The sequence below is a fragment of the Papilio xuthus genome, unplaced genomic scaffold, assembly GCF_000836235.2.
Source record: "Papilio xuthus unplaced genomic scaffold, Pxut_1.1 DF824888.1, whole genome shotgun sequence".
NCBI lineage: Eukaryota > Metazoa > Arthropoda > Insecta > Lepidoptera > Papilionidae > Papilio > Papilio xuthus.
This window is the reverse complement of record NW_013533761.1, coordinates 3,313,164-3,334,562: the sequence shown is the minus strand read 5'-3', so window position 1 is coordinate 3,334,562 and position 21,399 is coordinate 3,313,164. Positions and strand designations below refer to the sequence as shown.

The 21,399-nt window shown below is 38.2% G+C and overlaps 1 long non-coding RNA gene across 1 annotated transcript in view; it reads right to left on the bottom strand.

The window, feature by feature from the left end:
- The window catches only part of LOC106127146 (uncharacterized), a 42,949-nt gene that overhangs the window by 17,780 nt on the left and 3,770 nt on the right, over positions 1-21,399 (bottom strand). Inside the window, exon 2 of the long non-coding RNA XR_001228398.1 lies at positions 5,778-5,830. This is a non-coding gene — a long non-coding RNA (uncharacterized LOC106127146). The remainder of the gene's footprint in view (positions 1-5,777; positions 5,831-21,399) is intronic.

Below are 21,399 nucleotides of genomic sequence, written 5' to 3'. Positions count from 1 at the left end.
GTTCCGAATTCACAGCGGCGATCGGCTATCGAATCCAACGATAACTTTCTTGCGTCGTTTACAAATTTTATATCTAACGCCGTCAATATAGCGAAACGAAATACAGGATCAAATATTGGTTTCCAATAAGTAATCAATGACTCAACCAACATATTAAACATTAATAAGTTACATTATCTTTAAAAATATCAACATTAAACAGTTGCAGACAATCTAAATGGATCGATATCGGGTAGCTGTATCGATTGTGCGGGCCACATCGCCATGATGCTCGCTTACCTAATTACCAGTAAAAACCACGCACTCACAATACCTACATAGCGACATACAGACGCCAAGCCCTCTTATCATTATTAATTGCGTCGACCGTGCGATTTTATCTGATAGTGGCAATTAAATCTTTTTATAAAATGCACCAGTTGAGTTCTAAGTACTTTCAAATAGAGAAAAAATAATATTTCGTCAAGCAAATGATAATTTTTATATCGTGCAGTTCCAATTTTGCGTGTGCAAGAAATTGTACAATATATATAATATATATTTGAATGTTGTCACAACAACGCTATATAAACAAGATTGTTGTTTCGAATGAAATCTTAAAATTAAATCGGTAACTTATTGTATAGATTTTACTGATCTGCACATAATTTAATCTCTAAAAAATAACCAACGAATCAGTATGAATGAAGTGAAAAAGTGCAAGGAAGCTCTTTATAAAACGGCAGATGTTCCCGTTCAACAAGTTTTCGGACAGATAATTCGGCAGCTGCACATTTCAAAGCAAAGACCGCTAAATTATTATTATTGGCGGGAAGCTGAGAATGAGACGGGAATGCAAGATTCGTTAGTGTTGCTAGTTGCATCGAGTTCCGTAAATATTTTCATAAAATTATTACTTAACTACAAAAACTAAAAAAAAACGGAGTGATAATTCCCTCAGGGTTTCTTCCGTCAAAACATTCGTATAAAACATTTTGTCATCTTCATAATCACTTTGGTCTTTATTGAAATACATCTATCTGATATATAAATATCGGGAAATATATGAATCATAAACTTGTTACATAAAAATAATATACTAATTTGGTAAAGCGTTCTTTAACGAGTTTGCTGAATTAGGAAGGACTCGATGAATAATATTCAGACATAGACAAAGAATGTTGAATACGTAGGCTCGTCATCTTACTAATATTATAAATGCGAATGTTTAGATATGGATGTTTGTTTGAAGGTATCTCTTAAACACCTACACTGATCTCACTAAATTTGGCATAGATGTAGAACATAACCTGAAAGAACACCTAGGTTACTAATTTTTTTTTAAGTCCACGCGGACGAAGACTGGCGTCAGTTAGTCTGGTTATAAATTCTAGATCAAAAGTCGTCTGCACTGCGATACAACCATCTAGCTTTTACACCTAGGGCAATATGTCAGATGGTGTAAGCCATCAAACGGTACATACCGCTAAGTTAATTACATACTTACCGATGCGAATATTCAATCTTGGATATTTAAATATACAACATCAAAACCGGTTTATATAATTCATGAATTCGTAATGAATAAATATAGGTTAGAAATGTTTTTAAATTAATTTAGACACAAAAGTAAAAATTATATTTTTAAAGTAAATCTTAACCCCAAATCCGGATTTGGGTAACGCATATTTTCTATCAAAATATTACTGTAATACTTATGCGCAGTGCGTTTAAACAACAGTATTGCCTACTGTCCTGCCCTCGTGTGAAACTATCAAAAGGGTGTACAAGACGAAACATTGTCCGCTGCACGGTAATGCAATGCTCGGCGCGTACTCGGCAAACGTTATCTAATTTACAATTGTGCGTCACGAAAACGTCATATAGTCGCCTATATACGTGACGCTCTACAATTTGAATGCACCTGCAACTATGTTTTTAACAATGGTAACTGTATATTTGTATATTTAATTATATTACCTTTTTTATAAGACCACGATTTGTTCAAACGACAAGAGTAGTGTCCTAGTTTTGTGGGACCATCAATTTTTTTAGGGCAGTGTGTAACTTTAAGGGCTGTAATAATTACAAATTTAGTCGAAATATATGAAGCAACAGTCTAAATTAAACTGCATAGCTGTATCGCAGATCATTACCAACAATAGAATGATTAACCGCCAGAGTGGTCAGGGTCACTGACTAGACCCCGTTCCCCGCGCGCTACTCCAATGATGAATTAGAGCCGCCTCATAGAGCTTAATGCATTAAGTGCCGGCCCTATTGTTGCAAGCCGCTCGTATATTTTAATAACGGCCGATTGAATCAAAAAACAAAAGGGCCAGTAGATTTCAACTGTACGTTACTCAAAGGAAAATTTCTAAAATTAACACGTGATATACTAAAAATGATGATAGTCAATTTTAGATGTGAACATCAGCTAACCGGCCTCTCTGAATCGCACGAAATATCGGTGTTTGCCACCTTTCGGCCAAATTGTGTACAATATATTTTTTTTAAGTCGAAATCAAAATCTCATTAATGTTGCAACTTTGACCCAAAAAGTAAATGGATGTAAAACGCCCAATGACCGCAAACAACAGACATTGGTATAAATCAGAACCACGCTTCGTTCGTTCCACTTACAAAATCTTCAGGCTCAGTTATTATCGGCCATTGAAATGGTGGAAGACAATGGTCGAGGAATGGGGGGCGCTGCGAGCGGACAGACTCATGCAAATATCCGACACTTGGAAATAATCACCGCCTGCCTGGCTCCATTGTGTTCGGTGAAAAGATTTAGTAACGTAAGAAATGAACAACGAAAACGTCCAACAATGGAAACGAGCTATGATCTAGTACCCACTGACACAGAACCTTACAATTACAAATAAAAAAATCCAAGATAAGAAAATCAAAGTGAAAAAAGTGAATTTTAAGAGTTGATAATCACGATGACTTCTGGACTAAAAGTTTGGGCCCAACACTTGACAAAATTTATATAGGGATGGAGTCTCATAATCTATTTGGCATTATAACATAGTAGAAAGGGGCGCACCCATAGCCCGGTAAGTCATTAAAGGAACGGGAGCATTCGCACCGCTGCGCTGGCAGGGTGGTCGTTGGAATGCACCGCGGGCGCCAGCGCCGCTCCCGACTTTAAATATCACGGAATCTCGCCGTAGCCCACATTAATATATGGATGTGTTTCGAGAGCACCGGTTGTAAATACTTCTTCATAAATATGGATCGGAATGCATCGACGATATAATCAATCACCTCCATAGTCTTAGATAAATCCTTTGGCTTTGTCTTTGATGCTGCAGTATCTAACGTTGTCTTGACAGTGATAAAGTTGAGTTAAGGGACATCTAGGCATATTTCGTGATCTGTATTTTGCAGGAACTAGTAATAACGTTTCTTTAGATGTATCCATAAATGCTTTATAATATTTAAGTGGATAATAACTTGAGTATTATCTCTATTGCAGGTCGATTATGATTTAACACTGCTCTTGAACATTAGGTAGGCAAATTCAAATTAAAAGCTTAACATTTAGAATCGGAGAGGTTAACCTGTTTAGTGACATGATGGCGAGAGTTTCTGGAGACTGTACAAGACGATATGTTCGCCCACATGAAAAACATGTCTTTTTTAAGAAGGTCCACAGCCTCCAAACACGGCGAAGGTGAACTTTCGGAGCGTAAACATTTCGGTTACTCGAAAAAACACAACGCCTACATCAAAAGATAAAAAGCTATAATTGGGACTCATATTCGAGACAATAAATAATTGGTCACGGAGCATTTAAACGTGGGGTTTAGTTTTGTACTCGAGGTTACGATTAGAGTGTTGTGGTTTAACCGTCTACAGAAATAACTGACGCCCGATTTCCGGAGGGGCTACGCCGGAAGCAAACGTTTCTATATTGTGTCTTCAATTCGGTACATCTGATATCAGTCGACTGTAATAAATGTTATGTTTATCTCTCGGGCATCCGAAGTTTGTTTAAATAGTTTGTAAAAGTTTCGACTAAATTTAGGTAAATCAGACTTGAACTGGCTCTATATTTCGGGGCACATAGACTTGACATAAATCGTCAGCTCACGGTTTAACGCAATATAACAAAGCCGATGAGCCGCGAGTCACCTTACGATTCGCAATTATACCAACCATGCACTGGTGCCTCGCGGTTCATTGAAACAGACTGCGCGCTTTATCTCATACTGTCCCGTGACACGCAGCTCGCAGTACAAAATGGAAATCATAACTATATGCAGGTACAAATTGAGCTGAGTTGCAAACCGATTCACATATCAGCTTCAAACGTGCTAGCCGTGAGCTACAGGTCATCAATTTAAGATGAGTTACGCTTGGCAAGTTTCGATATAAGACAAAGTGCAACATAAGCATTCGCGTATCTCGGAAGTCGGCATATGAGTGTATTCGGGGTTCAAAGGCGTGATAGTGATCTATGGAGAGCGCGCCGGCGGCGGTGAGTAACTCTCGCTTCTATTGTGAGAAGGCAACGCCGTGACGGCGGATGCCCTCTGAACTGCGACACGGCGCACACGTCGCCGCATACAATACTAACGGTGCATAGATGCGGCGGACAAGAGGAAGCGTTCCGCTCTGTATTTTCAACTGGTAAAAGGTGAGAGTCGGTCGGAAGGTGTCGGATTGCTGGCGTTCGACATCAGAGCCGGCGACCGCGGCCGTGTAATTCGAATACGGTGAAATGGTGCGCCTCTCCCGTGGCGGCTCCGAGACTACCGCAATCCATATTAAAATGCATATCTTTGAGGAAAATGTAATAACACCGGTTTAGAAACGCTCGAAGCCCGCGGCCGAGTCCGCCTCGCTCCATCTCGTTTATGAACTATTTTCAAGTTATCTGTAGCAGCTCGAGAAGACTTCGCGGGGCGCATACCGATTGTTGTTGAGGCCGATCGAATGCGGCACGTCACGTCGGTAGGCCCGTACGACCGTCTGATGCTATCGACTAAGAGCACGCGCTCTAACCGAACTAGACAATATTGCATTCCGGACGACAACGTTACACCTCGACGTATAGTTATTGATAATAAAACTTACGCCCCGCTTTGTAGGCTCGATCGTAGTTCATTGTGCGGAAACGTGCCGAGGCAGGGCACAATGGCGAGCGATTGTCGTAAAGATGGCAGGAACTAAATGGACCCGTCGCAGTTTGACCGATCGCTTGCGGAGCGAAGCGCTCGACCGGTCCATTCAGCAGCTGTCATCGTTTCAATGCGCCGGTGCATGATGGATATTTCCATGCATTTGACTTGATTATGTTGCAGACTTTTATTTATTGCACTGGTCGCTATTCCAATGCTATTAAAAAAAAATGTTTTTATATTTACGCTAAACGTATATAATGTTTATTATTATGCTGTCGTGTTCCAAATTATTAATAATATTGAGTTCCATTTCAGTATACATTGAAAACAAGTATCGATATACAAGATATTTTTTTATTGCATTATATAATTTTAGTTGCAACCATCATAATTAACATAACACTAAAATATTTGCAAATGTTTGAAATATTTCTAAACATTTATTTGTTACGTAAATTATATAAATATCTCACATATTACTATTTAAAATATTTATTATTATGCAAAGGAGGTCAGGTTTTAATATTTAGAATTGGCAATATAATTTATCAATGGTGCAGAGGTTACGGTCGCTAATAATTTCTGGTTACTTAATCGTGTTGATCAGTAATCTATAAGAAATATAATATAAAACAAACTATTAAAGTACTTTTTACTTACAATTCTACTATCTATGATGGCAAAATTCGGTTATTGCTTGATAATGGATTTACCTGAAAAAAAAGAAAAACAGAAATTAGATCTCCTTAGTGTAAACATAAAGTAATATTTAGCATGTGCAATTTCATCTCTCACATTAAATAATGTCTTAATAGAAATATCTATAGCTCATCGATGAGGCAGCGGTGTTCAAGTGAAAATAATGTGGGCGAGCAAGCCTCGAACATTATGCAATATTTGGACACTAACACGCGAAATCGGTTCAAGGTTCCGCAATTTATTCGGCGTCAAATCGATTAAAATGTAACTCGACTCGCTCGCGTCTCACTTGTTAACGAATGTGACAAGATAACTTTGGTGACGCGATAATGATCCATAACTCACATTTAGATATTTTGGAGAAATGCAATCATGGTAATTCTAATTTCTGTTACATCTAGTTAATACACCCCTACTAATGTTTCTCGATTTATACTCATCACGAAATAAAACTTGACGTGCTACCAACTCCATGTCGTCCCTATGTAATAAAAGGCCGCAATAATGACTTGGTCAAACTGCTTGTCACGTACCAAAGAGACTAATCAATTTTATTAGAGTTGCATAGAATTGCCTAATTATTATTAATTATTTAATATCGAGAATGTTCTTTCAACCCACACACGCATACCAAACTTTAGCTACCGTCGGAAATGATTACTTTTAATGGCAATCTAGTAAATAAATACGTGTTTCACTTAAGATACGAAATTTCAATTGGCCTTCCGGAAATATTTATAAATCTTATTGCAGTAATTTTACTACATCGTTAAATTTGATTGACAACCGGACATACACATGTTATAACTGTTTATGTTGGGATTGTTTCGATAACAGTCACTTGTCTTACTAATATTATAAATCCGAATGTTTGGACAGATGGAAGGATATTTGTAACAATGTATCTCATAGATGTAGAACATAGTCTGGAAGAACAGATAGGATACTAATTAGGTTTTTTTTAGTTCCGCGCAGACGGAGTCTCGGGCGACAGCTAGTATTCAATAAAACTGAAACTTTGTTTTAACAAAATATGCATCATAGGTACATAACTTGTACGTTGTAGACACTAGCATTTCTTTTTTATATCTTTACCTAGCAGCAACTAAACTCTGAAACTGTAAAATCTGAAACTAATCACACATAGGATCTCAATGATTCAACTGAATAATTATAGATTCCAGATCTGGAGATACATTACTTTTACGTCATAATAACATTATCAACGTATACATTAGCTTATCTCAAAGTTACAACATAACTTAGTGTCCAATAGAACCTTGGATACAGGCCAATGTCGGTGGAGTTCACGGCTGTTAGTTTGGTAGGAAACATTAACTCAACAGAACATCGTTCAATGACAACTAACTACGAGTGAACACAATAATCGTTTTAGAACTATTACCTCAGGATATTTTACCAACATTGTTAATCCATTTGCTTCAAATGTAACGAAATAAAAATAAACTCGGGTGGAACTTGAAGAAAGATCATTGATTTCGATCATTTCTACTGCATAATTCTCCAAGACTTTATCACAAAAAGCGTTTTATTACAACTACTCAAGCAAAACGTAAGAGAAGGGATAGCAAAACAAAAGACAGTGCATTGTACAGCGAAACGATAAAGCCACGGTTAATGTCAATAGGAAACATGCAATTAGCTCCTCGGTTAAGCCTTATAATTTAGAAAGACAAGGAAAGCACTCCTTGAAACTCTCCCTCTATCCCCCATGGTAGAGAAGCTGTAATTAAAAATTGCCCATTCATTAATCAGTCGCAGCCGGGCTACGATCGGCATCGCTGCAAATTTATAGCGAGCTTGATGGAGATAGTTCGCAGTCGCTGTTTACATTGATTTACAATTTTGTAAACGTACTGAAATGTTTCCGCTTCGTTTTCTATAATGAGCTATTAAGTAGCTTTACATGGTTGTAAATATCTCTAAGGTTCGCTAAGCTTTCATTATCGAAAACTGTACTATTAAACTACAAGCTGTTTCAGTTTCTACACGTACATGATTTAGACGAGACTAAAAGAACAACAAGGACCAACGATAAGACGAAGGTAAAACATTTATTCATCTGATTATAAAAAGATAGCTCGAGGGTGCTCTTAGTATTTACGAGTTCGATCGCACTGCGCTGCGCTGCCAGACTCACTTACTCTAAGATCTTTGACGTTTCATCTCTCGATGGCGCCACTGAATAATATTCCCGTGATATGAGGAATCATGTGGGCGTAACGATTACGTACGTCGAGAGAGATGGGCCTGCACTTTCGCGTTCGTTGCCACCATCAATAAGTAATTTGGAAAATTTCAATTTCGTCGCAACGAGCGTTATAAAAGTGAAAATGGACGGTTAATATGACGGCATTATAACATCCGGTGGAGGTCGGCAGGCATCATGTGGGCCACTTCGCTTTCTAGGAAGAGTCCGGCGAAATGACGGGCACGATGCACGTTGAGAATATTAACAATTCAATTATGGCACCGCTTCTTATGAATTGTCGCAGCATTCCTCAGAACTAAACAACTTTTACCCCGAGACTTTGCATTAGCATTTCGTCGAGTCGTGATCGTGCAATAAGGTCGCGACAACAAATACAGGACATATGAACATCGATTTCGATATTTAAGACCTCGCCGTGAGCGTAACGTGTTATGTCAAGGCGATTACTTTCGAAGGCGTTAAATATGTACATAGCTTTACATTTACAAATGCGACATTGTGCGAGATCAATTTATCACGTACTTAACTCAAACCGAATTTCTAGCTGCTTTATATCTGAACAAGGATCAGAGTCTGAAGGGTACTGGTAAACCAAATTTAAAATAAAAACATGTACAAATGGGTCATTCTATAACTGATCGTAAATAGTCGTAAACAAGAGTGCGTCACCAGTGGTCCTGCGCGCACCTGGCTAATAGAATTCATCCCACATCGCGCACCCGGGACACTGCCCGTTACATACAATGACCTCACACCCACCACCCTGCACTCTATCACATGCACCAATTCTATTGCGCAACCTAGAATTACAAACCGAAACAACATCTAATCACCATTGTAACGGAATCGCTGAGACGGATGGTAAACTATACGGAGTAAAAAGATCTATATATCTAACTTGTCCTAAATGATAAATGGTTTATGAACTTACAGTACTTGTATCCAGTATTTACGATTTTTTAGCAAAGGCTTCGAATTTTTCCGCTTATTTAGTGTAATCTGTGTTACGTGTCTACGTCGTATTTGTAAATCGTGAATGTATTACAAAGGAAGGAAGGGGGTCGAGTGTAGTCGAGGTGACATAAAACCACAGAGACACTCAGCCGGACCGCCAGGGCCGAGCATCTTTGTTGCCTGACTGAACCTGAATGCCGCGGCCTCGCCTGCCACTGTCACGCTGATAATCCAACTTCCAATGTATCAGTAATTACTTTATGCAATTATATAATATTTTAACGTATTTGTAATTGAGATGGCCTCTAAATAAAAAATATTAAAAAGGAAACTTTTAAAAGTATTATAATAGGCATGTGAAGTACAACCAAATCAATCCATACATTACGAATAGTATAATAGCAATAAAAAACAGATGTTAGCCATGCACACCCGCGCCATATCAAGGGAAGAGATATACAACTTAATCGTGTAACATAAAAGATCATTGGACATGCACATAGGGAACTAGTTCGCTTGTTGTTTCAGATAGAATCGCGCCGTCAGAGATAGTCTGGACCATGAGATCGGTGATTGTGTATAGCCAGAGTCACATAAGACGGCGATTGGACTCAACAACTGTTGCTCTGGCTCGCCCTATACTGCTCGTAAAAATGTCTTGTGCATATCGATGCGACACGTTTCCGTATAGATAACTCATATTTAATAGCCGTAATTTAACCGCCCCTTACGGTTTCGGAAGCCATAAACATGGAACATCGTCGGAAAATATTCCGGGCGTTAACAAAAATGCAGCGTGCTCAAATATGGGACCCGTCTTACTTGAGGCTTGTCATTTCGCAGCAATTTATAGTAATATTTCCCTCATCGGAATGGATGCAGAAAATGCAAAACCCCGCGCACTTCATCTTTTATTGACGTGTTGATGACAGAATAATTGTGGCGAATTCGCACTCGAGACATTGTGCTGAGAGCGTCGTGATTTGCGGGTTCGCCGACAATTAACTGTCCGCGAACGAGCCGCATTTTTTTTTCGACGACATTAAACGCCCCGGAACTGAATTGTGAAGGCCGTAGTGCGAGGCATAATTCACACGGATTTTCATAATATTTGTACGGAGCTTTTAAATCGACGCAGCAAAGAACAAATTAGTGTGCGCAACATCGCTCACGTAATGCGAGCGTTGAACTTAAAAGGTTGTGGCATTATGTATTACGGTTATTACCTTAATTTGTAAACAAGAAAAACGGACGTCGTCGCACCGCGTCGGGCACCCAGCGATATCAAAAATTATAAGAGCCGAAACGGACTACCAGATTGATTTCCTAAAATGAAATGTATGCCAAGTTATAGGCTGCTTCTCTTTATCTCGGACAAGTTAAAAAGTACAGAGTTCAGAGTGAACGTCAAAATATTCCGCACCTTACTAAGCTTTATTTGAATATCGTTCGCATGAATCTCCCTGTGACGAAGGAGGCTGGAATGCGCCGGGAAGCGTTGCGGTCGTCGACTGAGGAACACAACGAAACCGCCCGCGATCGTTGCAAGGGGGCGACATCTATTGTTTGCAGACAACAACCATATCAAAACATAGATGATTCACTGACGCCTCGCCATTTGCGGAAGGTCGCCGTTAACACATCGTCCAAGGATACGTAAATCAAAGCGGTCGAGGAAACCGTCGCGTCGCGTCGACGTCGCATCGACATCGCGTCGCCTCGTGCGCATTAATTAAATATCGCCATAAACGGCCGACCTTCGTCAATGACGACTGATTAATTCACTAACAGCTAAAATGAAACGTTGTTTTATCGTAACAATATAGAGAAACTTTGATTTCTAACGATTAACAAATTGGTGTCACAACTCGCGCTTCAACATTATCAGATCGCCTTGACTTCAAACATTTTATTATGCAAACTTTTACGAATATAGGAATTGACTAAAGTTGTAACAATTTTTATGCCCATTAGTCATATGACTATGCTGGTTATATATCAATAACAAGTCTAGTATCCATCAAATTCGTCATCTGCAAAGTACTACTTTTGCTGCTGCTGTCAATTGACTCAGTAAATTAGCATATAACGGACAGGTGTGGGAGTCGGGTGCGATAACAGCGCCCCTCGGCGTGCAGCGAATGCAGCATTGAGATTGTGATCGCCGTTCGCGTTCGCAACACGATCCCAATTGCCCACTATCTGTCGCAATCCAAGTAAAACGTGACAATCTGCTTGATTGGAACTTAATGAGTTAGAGAAACTGTTACTTTGATTTGTACAAGATGGAGTACGATACTTTCGAGATTATATTTTCTATCATATATTTACCTAGTTTAAGCAGAAACTCAGTTTTACTAATTTTGTAATTTTTAGTTTTCGATACTAAAGTCTAGATAGCAATATTCAAAGCACGGCAATGTTAAGACGGGCAGTAGTTTTCCAGCGGCGGCGGCACACCGAACCGATTAATATTCGATCAGTGAGGCGATTCGACAATACGTGCCTTGCTAGCGGCCATTGAAACTAAACGGTCCAAACAACAACTCCCTACATAGCACGTATCAGTGTAACCACTCAACTAGGAACACAATGGCTTTACTCGATGCCAATGTAGAGATTTTTGCAAACCATTGCCCTCCTGAAGTTCTAACTTAATATTAATAATATAATACTGATTCTATTTAGATCTTTATTTTGAATAAATTAAGCTTCGAAAATGTAGCACTAAGAATATTATAATGATATGAGTGATAGTAAACGCACTGTACCTATATAAGATAGTGAAAGGTATTTCATTAAAAAGAGAAAAAGAAACATAAGTTCATATGTAATGTTTGCGCAGAGGGATGGCGGAGTCGGGCGGCTGGCGAGCGGCAGAGCGGCGGAAGCAAGACTTCCTGCGACCGGGGCTGCTCCGCATACGACCTGCTAATTAGCGCGCTCCCGACCCACACAACACATACTCATACATTTACTGGAAAACTGTATAGCGTACGAAGTAGCCGAAAATTTGTTCAACTAATACATTTACTGACTACACACAAACAACGAGACTTTTTTAAGCATAAGTCACAAACGTTTTCTAAACTAAATGATTTCAAAATGCGCGTAAATTTTCCACTCATCGATACAGCAATAGATATTCTTGAGCTGCATCTTGTAAGGCAACGTCAAAGCGCAAGAAACTTTTCGCAGTAGTTACGGCCTGCGCTACCGTTAGTCCGTAGAAAAGTTATTGTGTGTAAATACAAATGAGTCATAGACCGGCGTTCGTGACGGCGGGCGTTCTTTCTACTTGCGGCCGCCAAGGGTTCCGAGGGTCAGGTGATTCGATCCGGTCTCGTAAGCACACTGACCCGTAAAGAGAAAGAAGCGGTCGGTTCTCACGGCGTGTCGCGGGCCCTTCGGTCATGCGCCGGCGCATCGCCACGCATGCTGCCCACCGCTGGCCAGCCGGTGACCTCTGCCTGGTAGGTGCCAGGCGCGGCTTTCATTACTCAAGTAAGACAGGAGCGACGCTTATATTAATATTGATGACTCTTGATGTGAGTTTCAAACGAAAGTTATTTATTATGAACCTAAATCTTATTATAATATAATAATATTGTTGGGATGAAGCAACAAATATGTAGACTGCACAATACACATATATGTTTGCCGACGAGTCTGAACGGCGAAAGCGTGTGGAGCATGAAAAAGGAAAGTACGGCAGGTGCGCGGCGCGAGGGCGGAGCCCTGGTATGCAACTATTATTAGAGCAGCCGGCGCCGCGCCACCGCCAGTGGCCGTCAGCCCGCCACAGGGAGCCCCTTCCACGAGCCCTCACGTTTTGCTAATCAATTTTAAACCTGCCATCAAAACTATTCGAGAAGATGTTTCGTGACTTGAAATATCTTTTTAACTTAAAAAAACAACCAGAAAGATTTCGATAATTTTTCGAAGAAATCTTAATGAAAGTACTCAATAATTATTTCGCCATAAATTTACCCGGGTAAGTGGACAACTCTCCATAGAGGTGAAAAGCAAGTTTGTATGAAGATTAATTCGCTTACATCTTAGCCGTGGTATAGTTGTAGACTGGTGGCTGCGCTGGTCTGGCGCCGCGCGTGCATTGTTCGACGCGCGGCGGGCGCCGGGCGACGGGCGCGAGCGATAGCCCGCGGCATCGGACACGCTCGCTCAAAACCAATTCAAAGGACTTTATAATCATACGTTTGCAAACAAATGCTGTAAAGATGCTACGATACGATGCCGTTTCCAATAGACATTTGAATACATAATGTATTAAAAACAAAGGTTACTATTAAATACTATAAATGGTTTGTAAGAGAGCGTTTGTTAAAGAACTCTAAAAAAACGTAAGCGAGGCTGAACCGGTTAACATTGCAGAATGCACCGTCTACAAACGGTGGCGATGTCCATACAGGATCGGTGGTGCGCCTTGGTACGACCTCACTGCCGGCTAAGGGTTATATAGACATAATATGCACTTTAAATAGGACCACTTGAGGCTCCTACGACAGATAGATTTTCGCTAGATCTTTCTCCAATAAAATATGTTGAACGATTTAAGCGTGTCGCATTGTAAATTCAAGCAAAATCTCGTAGTTTCGAAATAAGTCGTACAGCTAGGGAGATCGCAATTTAAAGAAGTAATAACCATAACATAATTCCCTGAGTCGAGTTCACACCTCGGGTATCGTGTTACCGGCATCATTTAACGGCGCAGTAAACCCGCGTTCACCAGAACCATTCACGTAACGACCTAACAATGCGGCTCGTGCTAAATGTTATTATTTATTCGTTATCAGAGCGTATTGACGGCTGGATGGTAACAGCGCATACTATGGCTGCATTATAATCCCTTCGTAGCTTCGCTCTTAATGTAAGATTAATTAGGATTAAGTTACTCACGACTATACTTTAAGAAGGCTTCTGTTTTTTTTTTGTTTTTAATATAGCTTAAATAAATCTTCCATAAGAAACATAAAAAACACTTTGTTCCATCATATCTCATACCTTACGTTCTTCCTAATATTATAAATGTGAATGTTTGGATGGATGGATGTTTGAAGATATCTCCAGAACGGCTCAACGAATTCAGATGAAATTTGGCACAAATGTGGAACATAGTCTGGAAGAACACATAGGCTACTAATTAAGTTATTTTTTTAAATTCCGCGCGACAGAGTCACAGTTAATGGAAGTTATAAATTGTAACCAACGACCTTGAATATTTTTCATATCTTGAACCTCAAGAGTACCTCATTGATAATTCGGCGCTAAAACGATAGCTTATCATATAGTGTAACTAGTTGCTACCCTGCATTCCTCAGTAAAACAAGCGATTCTACGCTCGTAAATAATATGTGTTCGCGACCGTATGTGACTATTATGTCGTCTCGCCGCGACTGTTCGCAATACTTCTTATCATATTTACGACGTAGACAATACTTGTGTTATGCTATCATAGTATTGTAGAGGTCATTATTCAGTTACACTTTCATAATTCTTCTCGAAACTAATAGAAAACAATTTAAAGATGACGTAAAAGTAGTTAACAAAATTACATAACAAAGGTAACATATATCCATAAAGATAACCTACCAGCATATCTCTATCGTATTAAAAATCGATATTAATGCGAAAAAAGAGTTACATCTCATGAGACATCTTAAAAGATACAACTCTTTTCGTAGCACTCCGCATTCCTTAATGACATTATCAATGTTGCAATAAAATCTACATAATATCCATTTAGTTAACGTAATCTGTTTTCAGCGCACACTATAGCTATAACAGAAATATTCGCCGACACCCACAAACACGCACAAACCCGCACAAACACGCACAAACAAGCACAAACACGCTGTTGAGAGAATTGCAATTAAGCATGATCATAGTGTTAGTATAAATCTTAAAGCGCGTGTGTTAATATACATATATCTCAATTAATCATACTGTAATGGTGGAATTAGTTTTAGTGAGATTTCAGCTCAGAATAACCGTGCTGGAATCTTGGAATGCGCGTAAATTAGCACTAGGATATATTTGTCTAGACTTTATATAATTTATGTATTAGGATTAAACGATTATATTAATAACACTAGCGATAACCCGTGACTTCGTTAGCGCATAAAAAAGTAGCCTATAATATTCCCGCGTTCATCAGCAACCTTTCAGTCAAAATCGGCCCACCCGTTCCGGAGATTATGCGGAACAAACTCGCCCTTGCGGACAGACAGACAAAAATGTTAAAAATTGGTTTTAATCAGCAACGCAAATAGGTCATGTGTAAATGATGCGAAAATTTCCATAATATCTTCAAGTAGGAAGTATTACGGTGGTGACAACGATATGTTATTGATAACAACCATTGCGCAATCAAATAGCGCCATCGCCTGCTGGCTCTAAACAGAGGTCAAGTGGTTACAAGCTACAGCTGCTAGATTGTGTTACAATATTACAAGGTTACAACACAAACGAATTTACATACGTATAGCTGCTTTGATTTTTTTTTTCTAGTTCTTTTACTTCGAAATATTGAACAGTAATTAATTAAATCATCACATTTTTATATGCAATTGATTCAAAATGCAATTGGGATTAAGAATTCTAAAGTAAAATTTCAAGTAACGGTTACAAAACAAACAAACAAACCTTTGCAAATGTACTTAATACTAATCGTTTCGGATTACGTAACCCGGACACGTTGGTAACATGAAACTGGAAAAATAATAGACATGTAAATTGCTAGGGTTCTGTGACACTGTTTCCTTTTTCTTCTAACAGAGGTAGACTAATGACGTAACAAATTATTTACAACTGAAATACATTATAATAATCTTTACATATACCTACACGAAGTCGCGGACGACAACTACTCCTTACAACTGTAGACCAGTGGTTTCCAAACTTATTTTGTCTACTGCCCACTTTGAGAATAAATGTTTTTAGCGCCCCCATATTTTCACATATTTAAAAACCACTGTAACTTCAAATTAAATTAATTAATTATTACTTCTAAACGGAACTTTTACTATAACCCGCAACTTGAGACCTGCAGCTCCCACAAGGAGGCGTTATAGCCCACTTTGGGAAAGACTGCTGTAGACTAATTAATAAGAAAGATAGAGAAACTCTTACGCTCTTTTTGTCTGCATAAGAATTGAGACGCAAGCCATCAGACCACATATCACAGATGAGCAATATTTCTGTAGTCTGTTTATTACACGCATCATAATATCGTAGTACAATTAATAAACAACGCGTGCAATGTCAAAGTTTATCGTCATTTACTTTGATCGGTGGAATGTATGCAAGTTAATAAATTCTTAATCTCTAAACTAGATTAAACAATTTAATTACTTGCTCGGTATAAACAAATCACAATGTAGTTAATTGTTATCTCTTGACGTAGATCATAATTGTGTCAATATGTCGAGCGTTCATTAAGTAGAATGGTTGCGTGAGTGTATTAAGTCATAAGGGGACAAAGCGGTCGGGGGTTATAAGCCGTATCTTATCTTATGAGAGTACATACGGGCCGCGGCTTGTTATGTGAGACTCGGGTGAGCGCCACACCCCTTGACATCCTTATAATAGTAGCCAGTACTTCTATTTCCTCTAAACAATTGCCCGTGTTATTTTCCGCAACTGAATCGGTTATTTTGTACCATTATAACAAATAAGGAAATGTCACAAACCCATGACAAATGAATGACAATATATTGTAGTTTGATTTATTGTAGAGAATAAGAAATTAAAACAATAAATATTTAATATACAACACTAGCAATCGCCCGCGACTCCGTCCGTGCGGAGTGAAAAAAAATCTCAATAAGCCTATTTGTTCTTCCAGACTATGTTTTACATCTATGCCAAATTTCAACGAGAACCATTGAGCAGTTTAAAAGATACCTTCAAACAAACATCTATCCATCTAAACAGTCGCATTTATAATATTAGTAAGATATGATAGTAAGATTGTAAACACAGTAGTAATAATTAAGGCGATATAATTTAATACAATTTAAATAACACTCTACAGTAACATTATGAAAATGTTAAGTTGTTAACAAAACTAAACATTCCAAATCAGTGCAATACCACTTCTGTCAATTTGAGTTAACAAGTAGCTCAAGGTATGTATTGCAAACACCATATTTGCCTATATCTATTACCAAAAACTAACATTGCTTCGCCTTATCAAAGGCGCTTTTGTATCCATTAAATGAAACTGGCCGCAACAGAAGGCATTATTTATTGGCGACGAGTGAACGGCGAATATGCAAATGTCTGCGAAACGTGTCATGGCCCGTGCGACAAATATCGCAGCCGGTCTCTATTATATCGATGGCTGTATTACAACAATAATTATGATTACTTAATAACACCCCGTGAACGTAATCACGATACCACATAGATATTTAGAACACGTTCAATAAATATCGATTTAAAAGTACAAATTATTTTAATCTGATTTAACTTCAATACTTTCAATAACTCAATTGTTATGTTCTACTAGTTGCCGCCCTCAACTCTGTCGGTGCGGAATCAAAAAAACGTAATAAATAGGCATTCTTCCAGATTATGTTCTACATTTGTGCCAAATTACCTTTGAGTCCTTCCAGAGTTACCTTCAAACTTACATCCATCCATTTAAAAATTCCTATTTATAATATTAGTAAGAAGATTATCGTCATAGAATCAGTAATGTAGCCACAACTATTGTACTAATTATAGTAGTACTAGTAGTTTTAAAAAGCACAATAAACAGCCGGCATTCTCAGCGGCTTACAAGAAATCTGGATTACGCTTATTTTTCCACGCGACGCACATTACCTAACCCGGCAGAGTAACGCGAGGCGGTATGACACAGTAACACGAAGCGCTATGGGAAAATTATTAATATAATCGTGGGACACTTTCCACGGTTATATAAGCAACTTATGGCCACTTAATAGCGACGCAGAACCGTAATAAACGGCAGATTAGACAAAGCGCGCGTGTCTCCCGCGTCGCGCCACCACGCCGTCGCGCTGCGGTCCACTTTCCAATTGATTACTCTCGTATTAACTTTGACAGATAAGTAAAGTGAATTGTTGAGAAAAGTACACTTTTTAAATAATTTTGTGAAAGCATTAAAATAATGTGAACGCGACAAATACATCGAAAGACGAAAATCCTCAACATATCACTACTTTTTAATTTATTGAACTTTTTGGTTTGCATTTAAATTGCATTTCCAGCTAGTACTAAATATAAAATGGCCAATAAAATATGTTTACAAAAGTACCTAAGCTGTTGCAACCAGTAAATCAATCACTACAAGTTCACCGTGAAGCCTGATTGTAAAATAACCGTATTCATGTAGAACATTTAACAAATTTAACGTCGTTGCTAAACCGATTACAATAATACTCACTTAAGCTAAACCTCGGCTAACGATCGCGATGTGGATATCTCACGCTCTCCGCTACTAAATACAAGTTGCAAAAGTTTATTCACGCTTTTTCTCGTTTACTAACACGGTTCACCTCGACCCGTCGTTTCTCGACCGTATTAGGGTTGTCAAATCTATGTTTGTAAACCGTTTTGTAATCAACAAACTAAATCGGCTATCATTTAAAAAGTATTAACTTCTGATTTTTACCTTAGATAGGATATAGTAATATAGATTTAATATAATACTAAACTTTATGATATAGTGCCGACGCCATAGACAGTCGTAAAAAAATCTTTTTCTGATACAGTATATATTTGAAACCCTCAATCTATAAAGTACTAAATTTAGGAAAAATTACATAGTTAAGAAACAAATGTCTATTCTAGTCTAATCTAATAGTTATTAGTAACCCTTAAATATGCGTAAAATAGAGCTTGCCTTTACGCAAGAAGCACCCTGATCGATAGCGGACAATAGCTCTTGGCAACCAGCGTCAACTGGAGAGAGTGACTCCCCGACATGGCAGGGTCCATTTTCGTTATAAACTTAATCTTAATCAAAGTGAGCATCGCAACACCACTAACCATTTACAATGACCTATGTAAATCGTGTTAACGCATCATACGATACTGCAAGCTAGTTTATATAAAAAGCTTAAATTTGATGGAACTGAAAACGAATTCTATGAAAGTTTACATAACTGCTAATCAAATTTAACCAAAAATTCTATTGTTTATTACACATATTTGTTAACGTGCACTACACTATATCGTTACAAATACTTTCGATTTGAAAGCTCATAGAAGTTTTGACCTTTATCCATGTGAATTATGGATGAGTTTTTTTATTTTTAATTTTATAAATGTACATATATTCCAATATTAGTTATCGATTAATTACAATATAACATGTTATATACATACTTATACTAGTACAAGTTACCTACGAAGCAACAAAACCAAACGAACGTACAAGTCTAGAGGTACTTGGTAACATTGTACGGAACCGAGGGTCACGATAATTCGATTCCTTTGTGTTGAGGGCTGTACGTAGTGCGGAGGGTGGGGAGAGAGGTATATTGGCACACATGCCTTGTAAATAATAACTGTAACAAAAGCCGTATAAGCGACAACAACAATGGCCAGCCGGAGAATGCAAACAGTCGCGAATTCGCAATGCAACCGGAGAAACATTACTATTATGACCTGGGCCACAATTAATCGGAGAGCTGATTGTTCCCCCCACCACTTGGTCCCGTGTTGTTTGTTGGCTTGTTTACATTCAATAGCCACTGTGCAACTGAACCAGTTCACTTTATGATTTTAATACTAGTAAGTGTATTGCAAAATTTTTCTTTAGAATAGAAATTACTTTGCGAGGCCCCTTTCTTCTAATCCTTTTAATCATTTGTTTTTTGTTTTACCGAAATAAATATTTTAAAACTACACACGTAATTAAAAGCAATATCAAATAAATCACTGCCATCGCTTGATAATGTGTGTGTGTGTGTGTGATAAAAAATGACATTGTATGACTTAAAAATATTCATTTTTCTTTTATAATTTTTTATTGGATTAATTCAAGCGATGATAGTATTACAATGACTGCCAGTTTTCTATTACTACCTAGGGCCTGCCAAATTCGTAAGCGCGTAATAACAACAACTGTTCTCCAACACAGTGTTGTTTAGCGAATGATTCAAGTTCATACGGCTATTCTGGAATTCTAACAAACATCTAAACCATCAATCCTTTCGCATTTATTATATAATATTGGTATGATTACTTAAAAATAGTATACGTCACAAAAACATTGAACTAGGAGCGTTCATTTAAAAAAGATTTTGCAATTACACTACAAACTTTACTATACAGAGCATTGCAAGTAACTGTCGAGGGTTATGTAAATAAAGTGTGAGAGCACAACACGAGTGGAACCTTGACATTCGTCACTCAGCGGGCGACGTCGCTTCCGGCCGCTAGCGCGAAAGCGGCCTACCCAGACCATTGACAGACGATTTCGATTCGGCATGTTGCAAATTAAGGTGAAATTCACACGTTGCGAAAACTAATACAAGAAATCCCTAGACAAATTGAAATTAAAAAAATAAAGTGATAAAATATAAAAAGGTGCTATAAATCTATCGAGACTATTCAAGTCGTTCCAGAGGTAACTGTTATATCTCATTAACATAAATTGTCCCTCAATTAATTGGTTCCTAGTTGATACTCTATTTTATTAGCAGTTACACGCACCCGCTTCTCGTTTAATTAAATCTAATAAAGGCTATCTCTGTAATTAATTATGGGCGCACACAAAGAGAAGAGATGTCAAAACACGTTTAATTACAATAGGAGTAGGCGCGTGTGCCCGCTTCGTGTGAGCGCGCCCTTATCGCGCACAAGTTCACGATCACGACTTTCGAAGAAGAAAAAGTGAACACTTTTGTGAACGCTGACTTATGACCAACAACATACAACGTAATAACCAACAAGTCGAAAGTTATCCAAAACAAGGTTCCTCTATAACCAGTTGGGTAATTAGAGATTCGAATTAAAATCGATTTGTAAGTTTCTAACTAACGTTAAAAAGTCTTGTCATATAAATACGGAAGTGATTTAACATACTGCTTTGGTGGAAATTAACACTAATCACCCACGTCCATTGTTAGCGGACCAAACATGGATAATCCTAATAAGTTTGGAAGTCAATACGCTGCAAACATCAAGTCATGTCGTGAAAGGTACACGCGCCAAATATGTCTATAGAAAGACTGGAGAGAGTTCATCGCCGTCAAAACAATTGTTTGATTTCTGCAGTTGAACAATTACATGTTTATTTTTCTCATACGTTTATCATATGATTATGTTATAAAGAGTGTTAATAATAATAATAATAATAAGCCTTTTATTTCCATATTTACATAGTTTTTATAATTTTATTTT